The sequence below is a fragment of the Adiantum capillus-veneris genome, chromosome 25 (genome assembly GCF_014529385.1).
Source record: "Adiantum capillus-veneris isolate H3 chromosome 25, ASM1452938v2, whole genome shotgun sequence".
Lineage (NCBI taxonomy): Eukaryota > Viridiplantae > Streptophyta > Polypodiopsida > Polypodiales > Pteridaceae > Adiantum > Adiantum capillus-veneris.
In genome coordinates, this window is record NC_140955.1 from 123,494,023 (window position 1) to 123,518,914 (window position 24,892).

General features: G+C 43.9%; 1 pseudogene; it reads left to right on the forward strand.

Moving 5' to 3' along the window:
- The first annotated feature begins 931 nt into the window (after nt 1-931).
- Nucleotides 932-19,731, forward strand: LOC147425579 (uncharacterized; annotated as a pseudogene).
- Nucleotides 19,732-24,892: the final 5,161 nt, after the last annotated feature.

Here is a 24,892-nt window from a genome sequence, read left to right on the forward strand (position 1 = left end):
CTTGTACGTAGTCGTCTAGTGAGGGTCTTACACGGAGCACTGCTTCACCATCCCGGCACATCTGAGCCTCGACACCCCATTTGTACCTGTGAGTCCTAGGCTAGAGCTGAGTGTGCTGCCACGCCAGAGTCTGTACATGGTTCTTTGAGTTAGTCGAGTCCACATGTTCTGGTCCATTGTTGTGTCTCTGTTGTTATCCATTGTTTCTGTGTTTCATTCTGTTTGAGAGAGTTTCCGTTTGTTTGAGTGAGATTGTCACGCACATTGCACTGAGGGGCACCCACACTGTAGAGAGCACGACACATTATCCGCGCTACATGTGCTCTCATTTTGGCGATCATGGTGGGACCTCAACTGAAGTCTCACTCTGTGGAGTAGCTGGGTTCTTCGCTTCGCCTGTGCAGCCTGTTGGTCTGGGCCATTTTCACCCTTGACAGCTTAATCTAGCTGGTCTAGTCTCTCGCCTTGTTGGTTTGGTCCTCTCTTGCCCTGGGTCACCCAATGCTCGTCCTGGTCTAGTCCTTCTCGTCCCTGGTCTAGTCCTTCCTTGTCCTGGTCCAGGTTAGGTGGTCTAGTCACTCGCCCTGGTCTAGCAGAGTCTAGACCAATGTTCATCCAAGTGAAGGTTGTCTTGCCCAAGTGAAGGTATTCTTGCCCAAAGCTTGGTGGGGTTGGCGGTTACTGCATGACACATACAAGGAGGTCTTTGAAGCGTCAAAGTGCACTACTGAGTCCTCTGAAGTACTACCACAGACGGCATCAACCCTTGGTGCCTAGTAGAAGCATATTAACCCCATCACCCATACCTACTCATACGGCTACCTCCATTCCTTCAACCGATTCTACATCCTCCAGGTCACCTTCTCCGGTAAGGCTCTCCCCCATTTTGTTACAGCAAGCTAGTGAGCAAGAGACTCAGGAGCAAGAGGCCATGGAGGAGCTCACAAGTGTTCTGGCAAAGGTGAACATCAAGTTCCCTACCTTTAAAGGTCTCTCCGCAGAAGATGCAGACGACCATGCTCGGAGGTTTGTCTCTCTTTGCAGAGGTCGTGGCCTCAACAGAGAAGACGCATACCTGGTTCTCTTCCCGTCCACCTTGGATGGTCTTGCAGATAAATGGTACAGTCAGTTTGTTGAAAACCACTTTACTACTTGGACCATGTTAAGACAGCAGTTCTGTGAAGCTTTCTGACCAGGGGATTATCAAGAGAAGATTCTAGATGAGTTGGCCAACCTGTTGCTCCAGCCCAAGGAGACATTTGCAGAGCTCATGACCAGAACAAAGTCCTTGGTCGCCAAGTTGCCTCAGCAACCAGGGGAATTCATGGTGAAGAAGTGGGTAGAGAAGGTTGTGCCTAAGACTTCTCAACAAAAGCTCAAAGAAAGTCTCCGTCCTGAAGCTAGTTTGGAGGAATTTGTTGCTACTGCTACTAGAATAGAGGGAGCAAGAAGGAAATTCACTGACTCTCCTCAGTTAGATACTGCCCCTGTAATCATGGACAGTCCATCAGACCCCTTGACTTCTTTAAGAAGGGAACTAGAAGCCCTAAAGTTACAGCGGGCCCTTCACGAAGAGAGATCCTTCTCTCTCAGACAGGAGAAGCCTCCACATCAAGAGGCTTATGGTCAACGTAAAAGAGAGTTAGAAGAGCTCAGGTATCAGCAGGAGACTAAGGCTATGGTATGGTGTAGTTCATGCCGCTCCCTAGGACACCCTCCACAGGACTGTCCCCTTCGCTCTTATTGCCACTTCTGCGAAAAATCGGGTCATGAAGATAAGGATTGCTACTATATAAAGGGATTGCACAAAATACAGCAAAGTCTTGGTCCTACTCTCCAACAGGGGTTAGCACCAGCATCCAACATGGTTTCCCACTACAGCCATCCCAACTACATGCCACCTTTGCTCAATACCCCTACTATCCAAGGTATGTCAAGTACTTTCCCGACTCAAAGTTTTTATAATGCTAATGCCACCTCAACTCCTCAGAGCTTCTACACTTCAGCCTCCAACTCCATGCAGCAACCACCTCGTCCCCCGTTTCGTCCTTCCAATCGGCCCATACTCTGCTACAGATACGGAGAATATGGGCATTATCAGAGCAAGTGTCCTTTACTTGAGGGGTCCCCTCCTTGTCTTCATTGCCCTGATTCGAAGGATCACTATAGTAAGGATTGTCCCACGCAAAGGGCATCCACGTCTTCAAGCTCGACTCAGAACCAACAAGAATTCACCTTCCCGAAGATAAACTTGATTACTGTGAACACCATGCCTCAACCATCACCTGCTACTCATGTGGTTAAGCCACTGCAAGTGGAGGAGCCTGCTGGTGTCCTTACTCGGGCACAAAGAGCAGCTCTTGGTCTAAGTCTGCCCACAGGTCCACCTCGCCAGTCCCCACTTCCTCAAGCTGGTCTATTTGACCCAAAGGACGAGTCCTTCAAAATTGCTCACAGCAAACCAACTTCCCTGTTATCAGACATTGATGGAGCCTTCTTGGAACAGATTAAGGTCCCAAAGGGAGCCCAGTTCGAAGGCGCCAAGCCCACAGTAGAAGCCATCTTGAAAAATACTTTTCAGCAGGTGTCACTATACGACATGCTAAGGCTCAACGCAACACTTAGAAGTGACACCCTGTCAGTCATTCAGTCTCTATACCCGGGGGCTGGGCCTAGTGGCGGGCACCTCCCTGTACAGCCCTCAGAGTCTTAATTTCCTATCCATCTGCTCCACTCACCGATTATAAAAGTCCTCGCCTCACTGTATCTATTCTTGGGCACCAGCTATCCGGCTTCATCGTTGATGGAGGATCTGGAATCAATTTGATGCCCGAATTCACTATGATGGCCTTAGGTCTAAAGCCTACCCGACCTGCTCTTTTCACTGTTACATTGGCCGATCAGAGAACAGTCTACCCAATGGGCATAGTCAAAAAGGTGCCTCTGAAGGTACAAGATTTCACTTTTAACTTGGATTTTATGGTAGTTAATCTTCCCCAGGTAGAGGGAGGTTATCCCTCGCTGATTGGTAGGCCATGGTTGCGACATACGAAAGCACTTCACGACTTGGGAACCGACGCCATGTGGATACATACTCCTGGCTCTCCAATGCAACAAATTCATCTCGAAGGAGGTATGGATCCGGTCGTTGAGCATAGCTCTTTGCCAGTAGTGCCAGTAGAGTCCAACCCTGACTTAGAGCAGCCGGTCCCTCCGGATGGGTCCGATGAAGACTTACTGCAATGGTTAGAAGCTATCTCTTCGATGCCATGCTATGTAGTCTCTCTTCAACCTTTGCCAATAGATTCACCCTCTCCCCCTGATCCTACACTTGAAGCTAAACCTGAAGCCAGTAATCCCAGTCAGCCAAGTGAGCCAGAACCAAGTGGACCGGTCTCTGGTGCCCATCCTTCAGAGGGTCCCTTGATGGAAACCGTCGGTCTGGGTGAGCCTATAACCCACCATAGAAGGGGGAAAAAGTCTCCCTTGCAAGAGTTGGCCAACACCCCAGCTCCTTCCTTAGCCTCTATCCCATGTGACTCTCCACCCATGCCGGAGCACTTTGAAGTATCTGAGGATTTACCATTTGCAGAGCTTCCATCAGGATGGTTGCAAGAAGAGTATGCTGATTTCAACATTGATCAGACGCCAGCTCATAATGTCCAGAAGCAAACAGAGGCGGCAAGGTCTTCTCTCCCCGACGCAGCCTCAAGGTCTTCTCTCCCTAACGCATCCTCGCCCACTGCACGGCCTGACCCAGTCAGAGAGGTCAACCTAGGCGGCCCAGACAACCATCAGCCCATCTTGTTAGCCACTTGGTTATGGGATCACCCCGCTCTACTCGACCTGGTAATCTCTTTTGTGCGCTCTTTCAAGGATGTGTTTGCCTGGTCTTACCATGATTTGGAAGGAATCCCAGCAGAATCCCAGCAGAGCTAGGAGTCCACACAATTCCTCTGGTTGAGGGGGCTAAGCCGGTCAGAGGAGGGGCTTACAAACTGAATCCCAAGTATGCAGAAGCAGTCAAAATCGAGTTGGAAAACATGCAAGAAGCATGTATTATTGTATCAGTAGAGCACTCAGAATGGTTGTCCCCTATGGTTATTGCCCCAAAGAAGTAGTCCAACAAAATTCGAGTTTGCATCGACTACCGCGGGCTCTGAATAAGGTCACAATCCCTGATGGATTTCCGACACCTTTCACTGAGAGAGTTCTCAAAGATGTCGCTGGCCATGTACTGTATAGTTTTATGGACGGGTTCAGCGGCTACAATCAGTTAGGAATACATCCTGACGACCAAATCAAAACAACTTTTGTGACTCCCTGGGGTATTTTCATCTACACTAGAATGTCTTTTGGGCTTAAAAATGCACCACCTTCTTTCAATCGCATAGTATATCTCATCTTTTGTCCTCTGCTTACTGATCACCTTCGCATATTCATGGACGAATTTTCCACCTTCTCGGGTGCTCAATGTTCGACCCTCGTAGAAAATCTAAAGGAGCATCTTTCTCAGCTCTCTGCAGTCTTCCTCGGGTGCAGAGAGGCACGGTTGAAGCTCAATCGAAACAAGTGTCATTTTTTGGTCACAGAGGGCACACTGTTGGGCCATGTGGTCTCTGCTCAAGGTTTAGCACCTGACCCAGAGAAGATAGTGGCTATCTTGAAGTTACCTCCTCCCATAAATCCCAAAGTTGTTCAGAGCTATGTGGGCCACACCGGCTATCATCGCAGGTTTATACGTATGTATGCACAGGTGGCTCAACCATTGACCCGGCTCACCAGTGCTGTTGTTCCCTTCCAGTGGTCAACACCTGAGGCCGAAGCATTTGCATACCTCAAAAAACGCCTCACTGAAGCGCCTATTCTAGTTGCCCCGGATTGGGCCCTAACTTTTCATGTGCATACAGATGCCAGTCTGCTGGCTGTGGGTGTTGTGCTGACTCAGCCTAGCAAAGAGTTCAACTTGGATCGCCCTGTACATTATGCAAGTCGCCTGCTCACCAAAGCAGAGTGCAACTATAGCACCACAGAGAGGGAAGGTTTGGCTATAGTGTATGCTCTACAAAAATTTCGTCACTATTTGCTAGGGGTCCACTTCACAATTATTACTGATCACCATGCCTTGCGCTATCTGCTTAATAAGCCACAGGTCGCAAGTCGAGTATGGCAATGGCTCCTCCTATTCCAAGAGTTTTATTTTGAAGTGGTACTCCGTCCTGGTAAGCATCATGTAATGGCTGACCACCTCTCTCGCATTCACACAGGTGAAGAAGCTACCGGGATTGCGGATGACTTTCCAGATAGCAGTCTTTTTAAAATCGATACAACCCCGGAATGGTACGGCGAGGTCCTAAAATTTCTATGTACTGGGCTGTACCCAGAGAAGGCCTCTTCATTGCAGAAGAGGAGATTGCTGTTGAAGTCCAGGCCTTTCACTCTGATTGGGGGCCAGCTCTACAAATCGGGACCAGATGGTGTTCTGAAGCGTTGTGTCTCGCCTCATGAGGTGGAGCATATTCTGGAGGATGCCCACAATGGTCCCACTGGTGGCCATTACCCTGGTCACATCACGGCCTAGAATATTCTACAGAGTGTTCTATGGTGGCCCTACCTTTTTAAGGATGCAATAGCATATTCTAAGGTTTGTGATGTGTGCCAGCGCTGTGGGCCGAAGCCAAGTAAGCAATCCAACCGTCCTCTGTAGGTCTCGATGGCGTGGCTAACTTTTGAGAGATGGGGCTTGGACTTTGTGGGTCCAATATATCCCCTGGCTCAACCAGGTAATCACTGTAGAGAGCACGACACATTATCCGCACTACAGTGTACAATCTCTAAGGGTTTTCTTTCTCTGTCAAAAGAATGTGTACGATGTGTCCGTGTTTGCTTTCCATATTGACAATGCTCACAAAAGGGAAAATAAAAAACTGACAAAGACGGTAAGTGGCCCAAACGAGAGAGTGTCTCCATTCCTTTCTTTGACATATGTCCTAACCGGCTATGCCACAAAGCAACGGTTGACAGCTCGGTTATAGAAAGAACATTGTTTTTATCAGATACATAAAGAGGATAAAGTGAACCAATTTTAGAACCATAGGCTATAATAAGATGACCCTTTGCAACACGCCAAGACTGCTGATGAAAAGTGACTTTGTAACCCAAGTCATCAAGACGTCCAACCAAAATCAGATTGCATGTCAAGGTTAGAACATGACGCACATTATGGATGATAAACTTCACCCCATTTTCCATAACCATGGCAATATCACCTACGCCAACAATGTCACAAGAGTAACTGTCACCAAGTGTAACAGAGCCCAATGGTTTCCTCGTATGTAGTAAACCAATGCCTATGAGGCGTGACATGCAAAGAAGCACCCGAATCAAGAATCCATGTATGGGATACTTCACCACTAATAAGGAGTTCAGCTGGCATAGAACTCTACAAAGATAGAGTTTCTTGTGTATCATAAAAGACATCATTTTTTTCAGCCAACATATTAATGTCTTGCGCATCATTGTCATCATGAACTATGTTTAGTTATTCAATCTTAACCGAACTCTTTGGTTTCTCCTCTTTATCATCATAATCTTTGCCTTTACTTTTACCCTTCTCTTTGTCACACTTCCAAGCATAACAATCCTTCTTTACGTGACCAAATTTATCACAATAATGGCATTGAACATTTCGGCGACCACGAGACTTTGATCTACCCTTTGATGCATCTCTATTGTCCTCTTTCTTAGACTCATGTTGCAAAGAACATCCCTTACGTTGCTTATCATCCCTTTGCACATAATGAGCTTTGCCATGATGCGAGCTAGTCATGGTCTTCCGATGCATATCCTCTGACAAAAGTGCACTAGTAACATCATCGTACTTTAGTGTACCATTAGGAGTAGAGTTACTAACAGGTGTGCAAAAGATATCCCAAGAGGGTGGCAACGAACAAAGCAAAAATATTGCTTTCATCTCATCATCAATGGTCATGCGCTGTGCACGAATCTGGGCCAAAAGAGAATCAAAATCATTGATATGGCTGGCAACGTTAGCTGCCTCCTTCGTACAAAGGTTGAAAAGTTTTCGCATCAGGAAAACCTTATTGCTAGCCGTATCTTTTTTGTAAGTGTCGCATAATTTCTGCCATAAAGCATGAGCAGCCTCGCTTTCTAACACTGAAAAGTATACCGACTCACCAAGGTGTAGTCTAATTGTAGGTCTGCATAGCTCATCAAGCTCCTCCCACTGAAACTGAGTCATGTGCATATCTTCAGTTCTAGCCGCATAGGTAATAGGCAACTTTTGCTTCTTTTGGACAAGCACATCATGCATTTGGTTCTTCCAAAGCTGAAAATTAGTGCCATCAAACTTATTTATGTCATAAATGTCACGGTCTTTGCTAGTAGACATGGTGAAAAAACTACCAAAAGATTTTGGGAAAATTTCGTCAGAGTCTCCTTTAGATTTGGGATTATATCAACCAAAATACGAGACAAAATGACTAAGTATGTCACTCACAAAGCATAAAAGAGAGGAATGACTCTCAAAAGCACATTGTATAGAGATCAATTGAGGCGCATAAATTATCAAACTGACCATAAACCGCCAACTCGGCTTCAAAAGCACCTATACCACTCTATACATGTCCTATGGCGAGACCTCGTAAGGGATGCTCCAACTACCTGTATCACCGAAGGTATCTCCATATTTGAGAATAACCCAGCTCAATGAAAACCTCATGCTATCGACCCTCAACAACGTAGGTTATGCAACAAAACGTACAACCAAGTCTCAGAAATGGCTATCTTTCGGAACAAGTCTCACGAATGGCCAGGACTACCATACTAGCCAAAAGATGGCTCCACAAAAGCGTACAATGGCGGTATCCACAAAGACGTACAAGTCTATCAAGACGCTAAAAAAGGCGTCAAAAGCATGTGCATGCAAATAAATATCCCTGCGGGGAGTCAAACCGCTCTCCAAAGAGCTAAAACACTGTCAAAAGTGTCAACATATGCATGTACGCATAAACAACTACTCCCACTGGAACCATAGCATTGCAAGCACTGAAACCTGTAGCCTGTGAGATGATGTTGATGACATAGCCAAGCCGAGATCGAGGCCGAGAAGCAGAGAGAAAGCTAGCCAAGTCGCTCTATGTACCTGTACATGTACCTGTACCTGTATTAGCTATAGTCGAAGAAGACAATGCCTTCAAAGTCCCACTCTATGTGTGTGTATGAGACCACTCTGAAAGAGGCTACACACTCTTGAATGAGCCATGGGATCTCGTAGATGGAAGAGACTGGAACAGTGTTGCCTGTAACTGGCTATGAAAGCTCTGCAACAAAAACTACCAAAAGAGGGTAGAAAATTTGAGCTCCTGAACCGTAGCTCAAATGCGGTTTCTGATGGCTAGAATAGCTCCGAAACGGGGGTAAAACGACAGGACACTTGCTGGAAACGCTCTCAAAAACCTAAATTTGCCGATGCCAAATCGGAATCCTGTTTGCACTCTTGAAAGTGCATGCGCGCGTGGAAATGATTTCGGAAATGAAACCGCTCTGATATTAGATGAAGGGGAGGAGCTGGGAGCACAACGGAAGAGGAATACGCACGCACACAATTACACACACACCACCATATCCACACACACACACAGGCTGAAGGGGGAAAGCCAACGTACTGTATGCCCCCTTTCTTTCTTCTCTATGTTATGCACTAAGGCACAATACACATTATAGTTAGTGTTAGTGGCTCATACAAATGTATAGCTGTACACTTAGGGTTAGTAGCAATTAGCGATGGGCGATCGGCCACATGGCCATTTCTCATAAAATCTAATATCTAGCTTACCGAAATGATTTTCTCATATTAAACTGATCATTTAATGTGGGAGGATAAACGGGAACAAGAGTGAGAATAGAGACGTGTGCTTTTAGACCTATCTCAACAGGGGGACCAAAAGGAGAGATGGCTGCATCTCAATACGGGTCCAAAAGGAGATGGTCTACCAAAGAGCAATGTGCAATAAGTGCTTCTAGACTTATCTCAGCAGGGGACCAAAAGAGAGATGGTTGCATCCCAAAACGGGTCCAAAAGAAGGTAAACTATCAAAGAGCAACATGCATCTAATGGAGCTTAAAAGACCTTAGGGTTAGCTTCATTAAAGACCTCCAATGGTTAGTGTTAAAAGTCCTTTGACCTTATTCAAGCTAGGGCTGAGCTTGAGGTGCTTGTCGTGCTTGATGACTAAGGTGCGTGCTTGATCAGTAAGGTGCTTGAGGTGATTGTCGTGCTTGATGACTAAGGTGCTTGAGGTGCTTGTCATGCTTGATGACTAAGGTACTTGAGGTGCTTGTCATACTTAATGAGGAAGGTGCTTGAGAAGCTTCCCATGCATGGGGGGTAAGGTGCTTGAGTCAAAAAGAGACCCTACAAACTTAATGAGGAAGGTGCTTGAGAAGCTTCCCATGCATGGGGGGGTAAGGTGCTTGAGTCAAAAAGAGACCCTACAAACTTAATGATGAAGGTGCTTGAGAAGCTTCCTATGAATGAAAGTCCCAAAGTTAGGCGAATCTTTGACTTAATCTTCCACTCACACAAAGGGCACCCTTTTTCTCAAAGGGCATATGCGACACATGTATGACTCTCCCTATGCTTAACCACATGGTGTGCTTGAATGCTATTGGTTGGGCTAAAGAGGGGTCCAATGAGATTCTAGTTCCATCCAACAATTATCTAGATATTTTTAACCTCTCTGTCTATGAGGGGTAAGGAGGACACTTTTCCAAAGACTACTCATGTATTTGAATGCATGCTGCATGTGATTGGCTAGGGGGGAGAGGGGTCCAATGAGCTTGAAACATGTGTAAAAGCTATAGCTAACCCCAAGAAAGCAAGAGGGGTGTTGGGGGGGATATACACCACGCACGCACACACACACACACACACACACACACACAATCATTTTGTGGATTCATTCTCACTTGGTGAAAGTAGAGGAACTCCACCTCCTTCTCCAAGATTGTGAGAAGTGAGAGCCTACACCAACACTCTTGGCTATGGAATGCAAATCCAACCAAGAGCCATGCTTTAATGCTTAACCTTTCCATCTTCTCCATCTTCATTACTATGCTATTATGTATGCTAGCAATAAGAGTGATAATAAGTGAGAAACTATTTCTTTCTCCTATGGAATGTTTGTTCTTCCTCTTCCCTACCCTGATTCCCCGCTAGCTCTCTCCACCTTCAAAGGTATTTGAGGCCTTGGGACTAAGGCTTGGGATAGTTAATGCTTTCTACAAAGTTTATGTTATGCTTGTGATGCATGAAGCTTTCAATATTCATTGCATCACCTAAGTCACAAGGAACAAAAAGATTGTATCGTATCAAGTCTCTCTTAATGAAAGAAACCATAATACAAATACCTATTGGAGGGGGGACCAGCTCCATATGAATCCGGTCCTCAACTATTGTCATGTTCTCTAAACTCTCTCTCTTGCAAAAGTATTGGTCATGCCAAGTTAACTAAGTACCATGTTTATGTTGCTACCATCAATTAAGTTCATCCACTATGCTCACATAGTAATCTCACAAAAGTGCTTCACCTAATTCCCTGATTCCGCTACTCTCAAAGTTCATAGGACATTTCCATTACATTGGTATCAGAGCATTTGGTTTCTCTTTTCTTGCTTAAAAAGAGAGGTCCTTAAGTAGCCTATGAATAGTTGGTTTTGTTAATTATATTAGGGTAAGTGGGACTTGGATCTATTATCGCTTTTGTTGAGCCCACTATGTGGGATATGGTGCATACCTTGGGAGCTTTAGTCTTAATAATGGAGTCTTTTTAGACTTGCCTACGGCTTTACCATTATTGAACCATAATAAGTCCAAAAGGAGCTATCCCTCGGGAACTTCGCTATGTTAGACTCACTCCACTACTCTCTATAATTAACCAAGTCAAACCGTGGGTGTAGATACTTAAGTGCCTATTTTCAAAGGCTAAGAGGAGTAGCAACTAAGGTTTTGAATTTCCAAAGCATACACTAAGTAAACACATAAGTTTAATTTAACATGGCTGACAATAACCAAGAGAGTAGAATGAACATTGATAACTTTGACTTTGCACATGAAGGTGCTAATGATGATGCCCCCATGTTTGTTAATTATCTTGTCACTAGGTTGCAACAAGCTATGGGCAACCCCGCTTTGCAAGCCGAAGTTACTCAACAACTTCGTGCTTATGGGATTTCCTTTCCTCTCTAAGAGGAGAGAGAGGTTAGGAGGCCTCTTGATGAGACCCCCAAAAAAAGACTCTCTCCCATACGAGAGGAGGAATCCAAAGATCAAGAAAGTAACGAATCCCTAAATTCCTCGAAGATGTGGCTCCACAAAAAAGATGGAATAAACGATCGCCAACTCCTCCCAAGAGGAAACGGTTAACCCATAGTCCTTCTCCTTGTCACTCCAAAATGGAAGAGAGGAAACAAAGGAAGAAAAGGGCAAGAAAGAGGTCACCCTCTTCTCCTTCTTCTTCACCTTGATCCTCTACCAATGAAAGCTATGGCTATTCTCCTAGAGAATACAAGAGAGGAGGACATCGCAAATCTTACCCCCATCTTATCCTGCATGGCAAAGGTCACAAAAGCTAAAGAAGTTCAAAGAGGACGGAAGGAGTATCTCTTTTCTCACTTATGATGGAACCTTTGGTGCTACCGATAAAGTATTGGCCTTCATCCAACAATTTGATGCGGCCTTTGGAGATGAGGGCTTCACGGAGTCCTCCAAGCTACACCATGTAACTTCCAAGAATTGGCTCATCAATGGTGGGCTAGCCTTCATGGCAACTGTGAAGCCCCAAAGACATGGAAATCTCTACGAGTTTCCATCATGAAGCAATTCCATGCAAGCGATGCAAAGGACAAAGTGCTCACCGAACGGTGGAATTTGAGGCTTCTCTCTCATGAGTCTATCCACAAAAATGTGGACAAGTTTTGGGATTGACATCTCAAGGCTACTGTCTTTCAAAAGATAGACTTTTCCATACAAAAGAAACAATTATGTGCGGGAGATGGCCAAGTATGTCAACTCTCAATGGCCTGGTTCTATTAGCGAAGTAATCCACCACACCATGGTTACTTCGCGCATCAATTTCCAACAAGGGGCTAGACGGACTGTCAAGCCCATGGAAAATAAAGACGAAAGTGATTCCAAGAGGAAAACCAATGCCCAAAATTCTTACCAAGGCTATTCCAACAACAACAACAATCAGTCCAAGGAGAAGGGAGTTTACAAAGGTAAAGATAAACTCTCTCCTAAAGAGCTAGAAGCTTTTCTTTAGGACCACAAATGTTTTAAGTGTCGGGAGCAAGGTCTTGGTTATCATCCTTGCCCCAAGAGAATTTCATGCAATGAGACTCCTAGAGCCTCTATGTTTGAAGCTCCAAAAGAGGATGCTCATTGCCAAGGATTTCTCCTTTCCTATGCTCAGGGAAAGATGGAAGAGCATGATGTCTCTATTTTGTTTGAACCTGGTTCAATTCACAAGTTCATATCCACAGAGTTGACCACTAAGCTAGGCATACAAGCCCACGAGATGGGAGGTGCATTGAAAGCCAATGGAGCTATCAAGGGACAAGACGTCTTAGTTACTTCCTTGATTGGAAAATTAAGGCTTCATGTCCAAAGCTATGTGGACAAAAATGATTTTTTTCATCTCCCCTCTCAAACATGAGATTGTTATAGTTGGGGCACCATGGTTTAACCGCATGGCTTTCAACGTGAATTTCCCTCGGAGAATCTACTTCACCTACAGGGAAGAGAGCATGTATATAGATGCTAATGAGTCGAGGAACACCATATTCATTCAATAAAGGGAATCAAGAATAATTAGAATTGTCTAATTTCCTAAATGGATACCAAGATGTTTCATTGATGACATCCCTAGTGAGCTATCTCTAAAATGAGGGATGATGACCATGCAATTGAGCTCCTACCAGGAAGCTTAGTGCCTAACAAGCCTCCTTATCGAGTTTCACAAGCTCAACAAGAGGAGATCATGAGGCAAGTGCATGAATTGGTGGAAAAAGGGATGGTGAGGTCTAGCTCCTCTCCATTTTGTTCACCATTTCTTTTGAAAGACGACACATATCACATGTGTGTCGACTATAGAGTACTAAATAAGATCACTATCAAAAATAGATTTCCAGTGCCGCGGGTAGAAGATCTATTTGTTACTTTACAAGTTTTGGCCTGACAAATGCTCCAAACGCATTCAAACTCATAATGGACAAAACTCTTCAGGCCATTCAAATTCTCTTTGAAGAGTACAAGTGACACCTCCACAGGTAATCTTTCAAGTTGTGAGAGAGAATAAGCTTTTCATTAATCAAAAGAAAAGTGAATTTTTTGTACAAGAGATTCAATATTAGGTCACATTATCTCTAAAGATGGCACCCGTATGGATCCAACAAAGTTAGACATAATGAAGGATGGCCAAATCCAAGGAATCTACAGGAGGTACAAAGCTTAATAGGTATGTGTGCATACTATAGATGCTTCATTAAAAAAATTCGCTAATAGCAAGCCCATTACATGACTTAACAAAAAATAACGTTAAGTATTCATGGACTGCAAAAGTGCAAGAAGCTTTTGAAGATGCTTAAGGAGAATCTTATCTCTCAACGTGTGCTCACACTACTAGATATCCCAAAGCCATTTGAGGTCCAATGTGATGCTTGTGGTAATTTCCTTGGAGCTATTTTGCTTCAAGAAGGGCATGCCATAGCATATGAGAGTCAAAGACTCAAGTTTGATAAGTGAGTATTGGGCAAATACGAAAAAGAGCTACTAGCTATTCTATATGCCCTAAACATGTGGAAACACTATCTCTTGGGGACTCCATTTCATTCTACAAATGGATCACAAAGCCTCACGAACTTCATGACACAAACCAAGCTCTCCGACAAACAAATGGGGTGGAAAATTTTTCTTTTGAAATTTAAATTTCATATTGCTCACATTGTTGGCAACCACAATCAAGTGGTCGATGCACTTTCACAACGACCAAGGGTAAATGTGGTGTCTATAGCAACTCACAATTATCTATCTTTTATGATAGATGAGTATGCTACTGACCAAGAACTTTAGTATGTAATTACAGACTTTGCATTAGGGAAGAAAAAAGAACCATTCACCTTGAAGGATGGTTATCTTCCAAACGGCAATAGGCTATGTGTTACTCACCCATACAATACGAAAGTCATGTATGAATCCCATACTTCTCCTTATGCGGGGCAAAGAGGGAATCCATAATCTACTCTTCAAGGAGTAGAAATGTATTTTTGTTGGTCTACCATGAAAAGTAAACATACAAGAGTATGTTTCAAAATGCGTGGTATACCAAAAGTTGAAAATTGATCAAGGGAAGCAACTTGGATTGTTTCAAACAACAGGCTTAACAAGAAAACACATTCTATGCCTGTCAAAAATACTATTACAGCACATCAAATGGCAAACCTCTTTAGATCTCAAATTTTCAAGTATCATGGCTTTCCAACATCCATAGTGTCGGACAAAAATCCTAGAATGACCAGTAATTTCTAGAAGGGTCTCTTTGAGAATCTAGGAAGTAGATTAAATTTCTCTTTTGGTCTATCATCCACAAATGGATGACCAAAGTGAAATAACTAATCTAATTATTCTTGATCTACTAAAAGCCTATGTCATGGAAGTGGATCAACGTTATTAATGAGAGAAGTACCTACCTCTTATGGAGTATGCGTATAATGACATTGTACATACTTCTTTGGGGAAAGCACCTTTCGAGGATAAAGAGGGAAGATCCAAAAGTCCCTTACTACTTAAAGTACATGGGAAGATCTTCACTACTAATGAATATAGCCGAGACTCGCAAGAATCTTTTCCAAAGATTAAAGAGGTTATATCCATCTCAAAGCAAAGGCAAAAAGGGTTGCTGCTAATAAGTACAGAATAGCCTTAGCCTTTAAGTAAAATGATTGTGTCTTGCTAAAGTTTCTCAAGGATCGTTTAAGGCATACTACGGGCAAGAATCCTATGGGCCACAAAGAGTATTATGCTAAACTAACAAAAAAGATACTATGTTCCTTTTTAAATTCTTAAGTCAATCAATGAGATGAATTATCAATTAAAGTTGCCCCAACCATTGGCCCATGCACCATGTTTTCCATGAGAGCTTACGTAAGCCTTACAAAGGAGCTCCATTAAAAGGAGAGATGGTTGCAGATCCTCCAAACATCGGAGATCAAGTACTTCAATCTGAGTTCATCCTACGACATGAAGACAAGGTATTAAGAAATGGTAAGATTATCTGACGATATCTTATTAAGTTAAAGAAGTATCCTTTTAAAGATGCTAAATGGATGCAAGGAACCTACCTTAAGGATAATATGAACCTTGTCATTTCTTACATTGATGACTTAAAGTAATCATATGAAAGTACATTTTCAATGAAGAATGTTTTTGTCTTATAAGACTAGATCTCTTTTTATTGTGCACAAATTTAAGTAGTATGTATGCTTAGAATCATGTTTGTGGTGATAACGTCTCCCAAACACCACGTAGAACTTGTCACTCTACTTTGGAAGAATGATATGGACTAAGAGACATGCTTGCGGCAGGTACGTCTCCCAAGCACCAAATGGATTAGTCATCCATCTTGGAATGATGTCGAAGGGTAAAAAGGGATCCTCTACCCGCTAAGAAACACGGACTAATGACTAGGCTTTATCTTCTCTACCTCATAGACGAGGACGACTATGATTTCAAGAGACAGGTAATGTCATAAAATATAATATCTAGTTTACCCAAATGATTTTCTCATATTAAACTGATCATTTAATGTGGGAGGATAAACGGGAACAAGAGTTAGAATAGAGACATGTGCTTTTAGACCTATCTCAGCAGGGGACCAAAAGGAGAGATGGTTGCATCTCAATACGGGTCCAAACGGAGATGGTCTACCAAAGAGCAATGTGCAATAAGTGCTTCTAGGCTTATCTCAACAGGGGACCAAAAGGAGAGATGGTTGCATCTCAATACGGGTCCAAAATAAGGTACTCTATCAAAGAGCAACGTGCATCTAATGGATCTTAAAAGACCTTGGGGTTAGCTTCATGAAAGAACTCCAATGGTTAGTGTTAAAAGTCCTTTGACTTAGGCAAGCTAGGGCTGAGCTTGAGGTGGGAACCCGACCTAAGCTTGAGGTGCTTGTCGTGCTTGATGACTTAGGTGCTTGAGGTGCTTGTCGTGCTTGATGACTAAGGTGCTTGAGGTGCTTGTCATGCTTGATGACTAAGGTACTTGAGGTGCTTGCCATACTTAATGAGGAAGGTGCTTGAGAAGCTTCCCATGCATGGGAGGTAAGGTGCTTGAGTCAAAAAGAGACCCTACAAACTTAAAGAGGAAGGTGCTTGAGAAGCTTCCCATGCATGGGGGGGGTAAGGTGCTTGAGTCAAAAAGAGACCCTACAAACTTAATGATGAAGGTGCTTGAGAAGCTTCCTATGCATGAAAGTCCCAAAGTTAGGGGAATCTTTGACTTAATCTTGCACTCACCCAAAGGGCATCCCTTTTCTCAAACGGCACATGGGACACATGTCTGACTCTCCCTATGCTTAACCACATGGTGTGCTGGAATGCTATTGGTTGGGCTAAAGAGGGGTCCAATGAGCTTCTAGTTCCATCCAACAAATATCTAGATATTTTCAAGCTCTCTCTCTCTAAGGGGTAAGGAGGACACTTGTCCAAAGACTACCCATGTACTTGAATGCATGCTGCATGTGATTGGTTAGGGGCGAGAGGGGTCCAATAAGCTTGAAACATATGTAAAAGCTACAAAACGCCTTAAGCAAGCAAGGGGGGTTCTGGGGGGATATACACCACACACACACACACATACTCATTTTGTGGATTCATTCTCACTTGGTGAAACTAGAGGAACTCCACCTCCTTCTCCAAGCTTGTGAGAAGTGAGAGCCTACACCAACACTCTTGGCTATGGAATGCAAATTCAACCAAGAGACATGCTTCAATGCTTAAGCTTGCCATCTTCTCCATCTTCATTACTATGTTATTATGTATGCTAGCAAGAAGAGTGATGATAAGTGAAGAACTAATTCTTTCTCCTATGGAATGTTTCTTCTTCCTCTTCCCTATCCTCATTCCCCGCTAGCTCTCACCACCTTCGAAGGTGTTTGAGGCCTTGGGATATAGGCTTGGGATAGTTAATTCTTTCTACAAAGTTTATGTTATGCTTGTGATGCATGAAGCTTTCCATCTTCATTGCATCACCTAAGTCACAAGGAACACAAAGATTGTATTGTACCAAGTCTCTCTTGATGGGAGAAACTATAGTACAAATGCCTATTGGAGGGGGGACCGGCTCCATATGAATCTAGTCCTCAACTATTTAAATGTTCTCTAAACTCTCTCTCTTGCAAAAGTATTGTTCATGCCAAGTTAACTAAGTACCATGTTTATGTTGCTACCATCAATTAAGTTCGCCCGCTATGCTCACATAGTAATCTCACAAAAAGTGCTTCACCTAATTTCCTAATTCCTCTACTCTCAAAGTTCATAGGCCATTTCCATTACACCATTAAACCTAACACTTCCCTTCAACAACTCTGCATTAGCTGACTCAAACTACAAAGCTTTTGCACATTGAGATCTTGCACACTCTCTGCTTCCACTAATTCCCTTGGCCCCCTCTCACTTGCTCGCGTTTGCTCTTCACTGCATCGCCTTTTATATATTGAACAAAGCTACAAAAACCTATTTGTATATGTTGTAGCAAAGCATGCTCTACCTACCACACTTTTGGTTCTCTTGCTTGGGGTCTAATTATGAATGTACGTCAGGCAAGAACACCTCAAGGATGTTGGTGGAGTTGTGGATCAATAGAGTGCGCTACAGCAGCTTGACTAGCTAGCCTTTGCACCATCAAGACCATAAGCGATGCAATAGTTGAAGGCTATTGCTAAATGTAATATGCTCACAGCTAGCGAGACAAATATATTTTGCTATGCAATCTCCTTAAGGAATCGAGCAAAGTGGTACATGAGCCCTGATAAAGAAGTGTTTTTGCGGTGCTCAATAAGGGGTTTCCTTGGCGCATGTGAACTTGTGGGGAGATGGATGGTGTGGTTTGAGCAAGTGCGATAAGTACATGCACTCCAATGGTGGTGGTGGCGTACAAATATGTAGACAATGATGCCATGCCATAGTAGGTATGAGATGAGGAGATGATGGCGTGCACGGTAACCTGCACAACAAATAGTAAATTCAACAAGGTAGATTGTTCAAGGGTTATGGATCGTGGTCTTCAAGGCAAGCATGATAGCCCAATCAGTTGGTAATAGGGCCAATGCTTCAATCTCAAGGGCTGCTAGCTAGATGGTAGGGCCAGAAGAAGGAAACCAAAGCTGGACATCAGTTGCCTTGCATAGTCTGAATGCGCTAGATAAGGGGCTTAATGATGGACCTCATGGCGATAGAGGTGAACCACAAAGTATAGTGGTAGTTGTGCAAGCACGATGATCAGATGCCACCATCTGAGATGTACTGCTACAAGCTCAGAAGGCATATACATGGTGTGGCTTGGTCTCTCTCTCTCTCTCTCTCTCTCTCTCTCTCTCTCTCACACACACACACACACACACACACACACACACACACACACACACACACACACACACACACACACACACACACACACATGTTGAATTGCAAGAGGCTCGTCCATGGCACACACCAAAAGCAAAGTTGTTGCGTCGATATTATCTCCATACTGGAGGTGGTAACGGTAAATCTGGAGTCAAGATGGGTTGATGACATCAATTGTAAGCACTTCAGACATAGCTTAGCTATTGATTTCTCACGGAGTTGTATAAAAAAATTTATTACGTAGAATTGTCTATGTCTGTTGATAGTGTACGTGATGGCAAGCTAAGCCAGCACTGGGAAGGTGCAAGCAGAGGAGAAAGCATTTGAAGCTTTTTGAAAATTTTGGATATTACTTGACCTTCTTATGATTCTTGTGATTGTGTTAGGGATTGAAATCGTTTAATTGTGAGAGGGAGTAAAAATTTAATGATGATACGTAGGCGACTTCTCCCTACCCATTTTAGTTAACTGGAAGGCCTCGTGATTTTATCACTTGTTAGTTAAATAGTGATTCTCAAAATAGCTTTGTAGTGTTTTTCTTATTTAGTATACCCATGGGCCAAGTCACACACTATGCAACTAAGTAGAAATTCATTATATTTTTGCCTTGGTATTTTCTACAAAATGATCCAAAAAGGACACTGTAATGTCGGGTTGTGGTACCAAACTAGTTGTGGTATGGTTAGCAACCTCGGTTTCCAATTACCGTAGGATTAGTCAATGAATGTATACATTCAACTATGAATTTCTTAAAAGAACATTTTGATATGTTTAGGAGTGCTAAGAGCAATGTTAAGCAAGCTCAGGACCATTACAAAAAGTGTGAAGATGAGAAACACAGACAAGTCTCTTTCACGGAGAGAGAGAGTGGGTATTTCTAAAGGTTTCGGAGCATTCAAAAAGTCTAAAAGCTGGCCCTATACCTAAGCTTTCATCTAAGTATTGTGTCTATTCCAGATCCTTAGAAGATTTATCAGCACATTCACATGTTCATCATATTTTACATTTGAGTCGTTTATGTAAGCAGCTAAGATAGGTAGACAATGTTATTGATTCAGATTTTTGGGTTGACATAATTGAGCCACTTACTTAGCCTCACGAGCCCAAAAAGATTTGGGTCATCACAGTTTATAAACATGCACTCATGATCGTCAACAAGTTCTCGTCAAGTGGAAAGATAGACCCGAGGAAGATGCCACTTGGGAAAACATCACTGTACATAAGAAGAGATTTCCAACTTTTGTTTTCGAAGACTTAGCTATTGGCTCCTACTGGCTCCACTTTAGAAAAAATAATTAATTAAGGCCAAATATTCGGCTCCCCTCACGCAGCTAGTTCCTAAACGAAACTCCTTTGTACCTCCCTGCCTCCATCGTTCTGCAACTCACCCCCTAGCCTCCATCGCTCACCTAGCTTCACCTCCTGTCATGCCTACACACATTTTTTGCTTGCTTGCGATTGTTGCACATACGGATTGAGAGAGAGATGAACAACTTATGCGCACTAGAGAGAAAGAGGCGAACAACCTCTGCATGAGAGACAGACAAACGTTCCTTCCTCCCTTGGCGAGTCCTCCTCCTCCTGGCTGTCAATGCCCTACATCAAGGATATGTGAGAGAGCGAAAGAGCACGTGCTACAACACTACTAGTGGAACTCGATGTAGTCATCATGCACGACTTACAGTTGCATCGTGAAGGGGATCGGGGAGCACCACAGACGGAGAGTGAGCGAGAGAGAAGGAGACACACACACGATGTGGGTTGGGAGACTCCAAGAGTGAGCAGCCCCCTATACACTTATGCTATGTATAAGGTATACAAGTCAGTGGGCGCCCAGACTCTGGGCGGCCGGGCAAGGCACAGACGCCTATACCCCAACAACCTCCCACTTAAAGGCGACTGTACCTTTAAGCAAGGGAACCTAGTCTAAAGACTACAAAAGGCGAGAGAAAACCGCTCTCAACCGATGCCCACTGGCTGGCTGTGATCGTGTGCATTCGGCTGTCCTGCTCCCGTGTAAGTCCATACACCACTAGACGTACCGCACACGTATTGCAAGTATGTACGCAATACCTGCATATCTCCCTCGTACACTATGCCATCATCAGTCAACAAACGACTGACAACCCCAACTGCAAATGCTCCCACTGCAGCTGCGATATCCGGTCTCAAGATCAACATCTCATACATGAGACCACCGAATGCCGATGCAATGCTAGGGGGCCCTGCTAGCTCTACGGAGCATGCATCAACATATATATCCCTGGCAATAGGCATCTCTGACTGACAAGGCGTGTCAGCCACATGCATCTCCTAACTGTCCGCAAAAGATGCATCAATCTGTCGTGCAACCTCAGAGCAAACCAGCTGCTCTAGGTGTCTGCTGGAAGACATATCCTGCACAACTATATCCCCATGCTCACTGTCGAGCATAGAAAGGAATGATTGCATAATCGCTGACATCTCAGTCTCCTCTGCAATCATCCACTGCAAACATGACCACTCAATCTGCTGTGACTCACTAGAGCTCTCATGCTCTAACTCCGTATGCATAGACTCTTGCACAACGTCCTCCTGTCGTGACTCACTAGAGCAAGACCGCTCTACCTGTCTATCCTGCATAGAAGTATCTCGCACAACTGACTCTCTGCTTTGCTCAGTCACTAGCAAAGCATGCATGTCTGACTCTGTCACCTCTCTGTGTGACTGCTCAAGTCGTGCCCCAACTGTGTGCACAACGAGCTCACTACTCTGCACTCCATGCAAAGTACCCTGCAACCCATGAGCAAAAGAGACTCGCCTGCTCTCTCGCTCTCTACCTGGCTACGTGATCACAGAGACAACACCGTCTCTCCCGTGATCCACATGCAATGGGTAACCTGTACCACTCCTGGCACCTCTCGCAATCACTAGCGAACCCATATGCATCACAAAAGATCGCTCAAGCAGCGATACCCGACATCCACTATCCCGTAACTGTCTGACTGAGATCAAATCCCATCTTAGATCTGGCACATAATGCACATGACGCAGGGTAAATCTCATACCACTGGGCAAGGACAAACATACGTCTCCTGCACCCTCAATGTCATACAAAAAACCATCAGCCATGTGCACACAACCAAGTCTCCCACTAGAAAACGTGCTAAACCACTCACGATGCGACGTGACATGGAAAGTAGCATCTAAATCTAGTAACCAATGTGAAGACAATGTGTAATCCGATATGCAATCCGTAGACATAAGATCGTCTGAAGACACGCTAGATGTAAATGTGACATCGCCTTCACAAGCATACTCAGTAACCACCGTACTGATCTCACTAGCATCTGTCGTGCCCAAATCTGCATCACGCATCTGTCGCCTCCATTGTCTCAAACGCCTGAAACATCGACGCCTAATGTGCCCTCTATGTCCACAATGCCAACATGTCAAGTCTCTATGCCGTCGAGACTTGCGTGTGGGATCAATCTCTCCCATGGACATAGAAGTGGGACTAGACTCCCCTGTAGACATGGATGTCGCGTACATAGCATGTAAACTCTGCCATAAAGCATGAGTTGTAGTCTCCCTCGAGACCTGCCAGTAAACAGACTCAACCAGATGCAAACAAATTGTAGACATGGCTAACTCATCAAGATCTTGCCAATCATCATCACGCATAGAATTGGGCTTCGCCGATAAATCATGCAAGGGTTTATCCTACCCCAAATCCGCCAATGCAACAAGCATATGTTCCTTCCAAGCAACAAAATCTACACCATCAAACTATGTCAGACCATAACGTTGGAAGTCAAATGAAAAATCAGTCATAATGCTCGCAAAAAAGCAATCAACAATGAGTAGCAAATGTCAACCAAATCAGCCCTAAACTGGCTCGAATCGCATCAACAAAAGTCTGCAAATATGGCTCAAAACCTGATGCAAAGTTGCACCAATAACCGTGCAAAACCTTGCACAAAATCACAAGTCAATATGACTTAATCGCGCATAAATATCTGACAAAATTTTGGCAGAGTCTCCTTTGTAACTGGAGCAAAATCTCAACAGTAAACCTCAAAGAGACAATAATATATGCCACAATGGCCAATCCGGGAATAAACTCGACCGGAATCACCTCACAAAGTCATACATATGAGCATACCCGCTCTTGTCGGAGTACCACTCAACGGCACCTCAAATGACATACATGTGAGTGATGATTGCTGCCAAAATACCTTTCAATTGATGACCAAATGTCTGCCAGATAACTATAGTAACATTTCGCAAAACCTTGCAAGATCTGTCGCTATGCGCAATACGAAATGTGGCACACAAGGGCATACACAAGTGACTCCAAACTCCAACCAAATGATGACTGAAAATCACCTGTCAAAGTGGGAGTAAACTCAACCACTAAACTGTCAAAGAGCAACCTACGGATACGTAGAAGCTATGGCGAGAACCTGGATAAAATCCAACAGAGTTTCTTCTATAGATTGAGCCAAATCTCAAATAATCTCAGCCACAAACAAATACACAAATCCATATATGGCATACATAAACCGCCAAGACCATGGCAACATAGCTCACTCTCGCATGAGTGGCTCTCTGGACAAATGCATATCCAAAAACCTGTGTACACCTATGAATTTGCTGGTTGCTGCAAAAAATACCCCGTGTGTGTGAGATATACCAAAAAGAGTGTTTTTGGGACCCGAAAGTGCACAAATAAACCTGCTGCTGTACCTGCTGTAATTCAAAGCATAATTTCAGCAAATAGACATCACCATCGCGTTCGAAGCGTGCCAAAACCCTGACCTAGACCCCTGGATCATGTAGATCTGACTTTGCATGACGGAGCTACGCAAAAAACTGCGTTTTAGAGCCCGAAAATGGCAAAAACGAGCTGCACACAGTCTTGAACCTGCTCCTGCTCCACTCTGCGTGATGCAATGTCCTCTCAATGAAAGCTCCAACGCAAGAGCTCTACCACAACAGCATCCAAGCACTCGAATGTCAAGCTCTCCTTCGCCGAGCACTTCTCTAACGAGCTCCACTGAGCTCAAAAGCTCCTCTCACCAAGGAAGCCGCAACCGCCTCCTCGACCAAGCTTGACCACACTAAGCTCCTAAGCTCCAAAGACAATGCTCCTCAAGCTAAAATCGCTCTCCGTGAAACGCCGCGATCGAACTCCACCGTCGAGAGCGAGCGAGCTATCGCGCGAGTTATCGTCTCGAAGCTCTCAAAGCTGTCGTCTCTCCGCGGTCACCATAGCTCTGATACTAATTGAAGGGGATCGGGGAGCAACACAGACACAAAGTGAGAGAGAGAGAGAAGGAGACACACGACACAGATATGGGTTTGGGAGACTCCAAGAGTGAGCAGCCCCTTATACACTTATGCTATGTATAAGGTATACAAGTCAGTGGGCGCCCATACTCTGGGCGGCCGGGCAAGGCACAGACGCCTATACCCCAACACACCAGAACTCTAACTCCCAAAGCTGAGAGCACCTTTGAAGATTCTCTCTTCCATTTCTTATTCACAATGTGTAACACCTACTGGGTGGCTCCATAAACCCCAAGAGTCACCTTTTCATTTTGAAAAGTTCTTTCACCCACCTTTTCTTTCATTTTAAAAAGTTCTTTCACCTATTGAAACTGGAGGTGATAGACTAAAGTTGCCATTTTTGCTAGTTCAAACTGAAGGGATCTATCTTTTGGAGGTTTAATCTCTAGAGATGTTTTAGTTTTATTTTTAGAGATTTTAAAGCTAAGTTTAGAGCTTAAGGATGTAGAACTTTTAAAGTAAAATCTCCAATGAGTACCTAGAGCTTTTTTTAAAGTAGGTAAAAATTTGAATAAAAGAAAGTGAAAAGGTTACATGGACTCACACGTAGGGAGAGGGTCTCTCCAAGGCGCTAGAGTTATAGGGCTTAGAACTTTAGAGCTTTTAAAGTGGGATTTATAGCTTAAGGATCTAGAGTTTTAAATTTGTAAAGGGAGCTATGGAGCTTTTTTGTCAAGGGATATTTAAGTCGATCTTATTACACAAAGCATATGAAAGAGGGCTTGAAAAATTGCATGTTAGAAAGAAATTTCTACTATGCTGGGCACGCCTGGTGATTTTATCACTTGTTGCAATTGTAGCCAAGTCAATAAAGGGTGCTTTATTGGCTACTCATGCAATTAAGCCAAAGTTG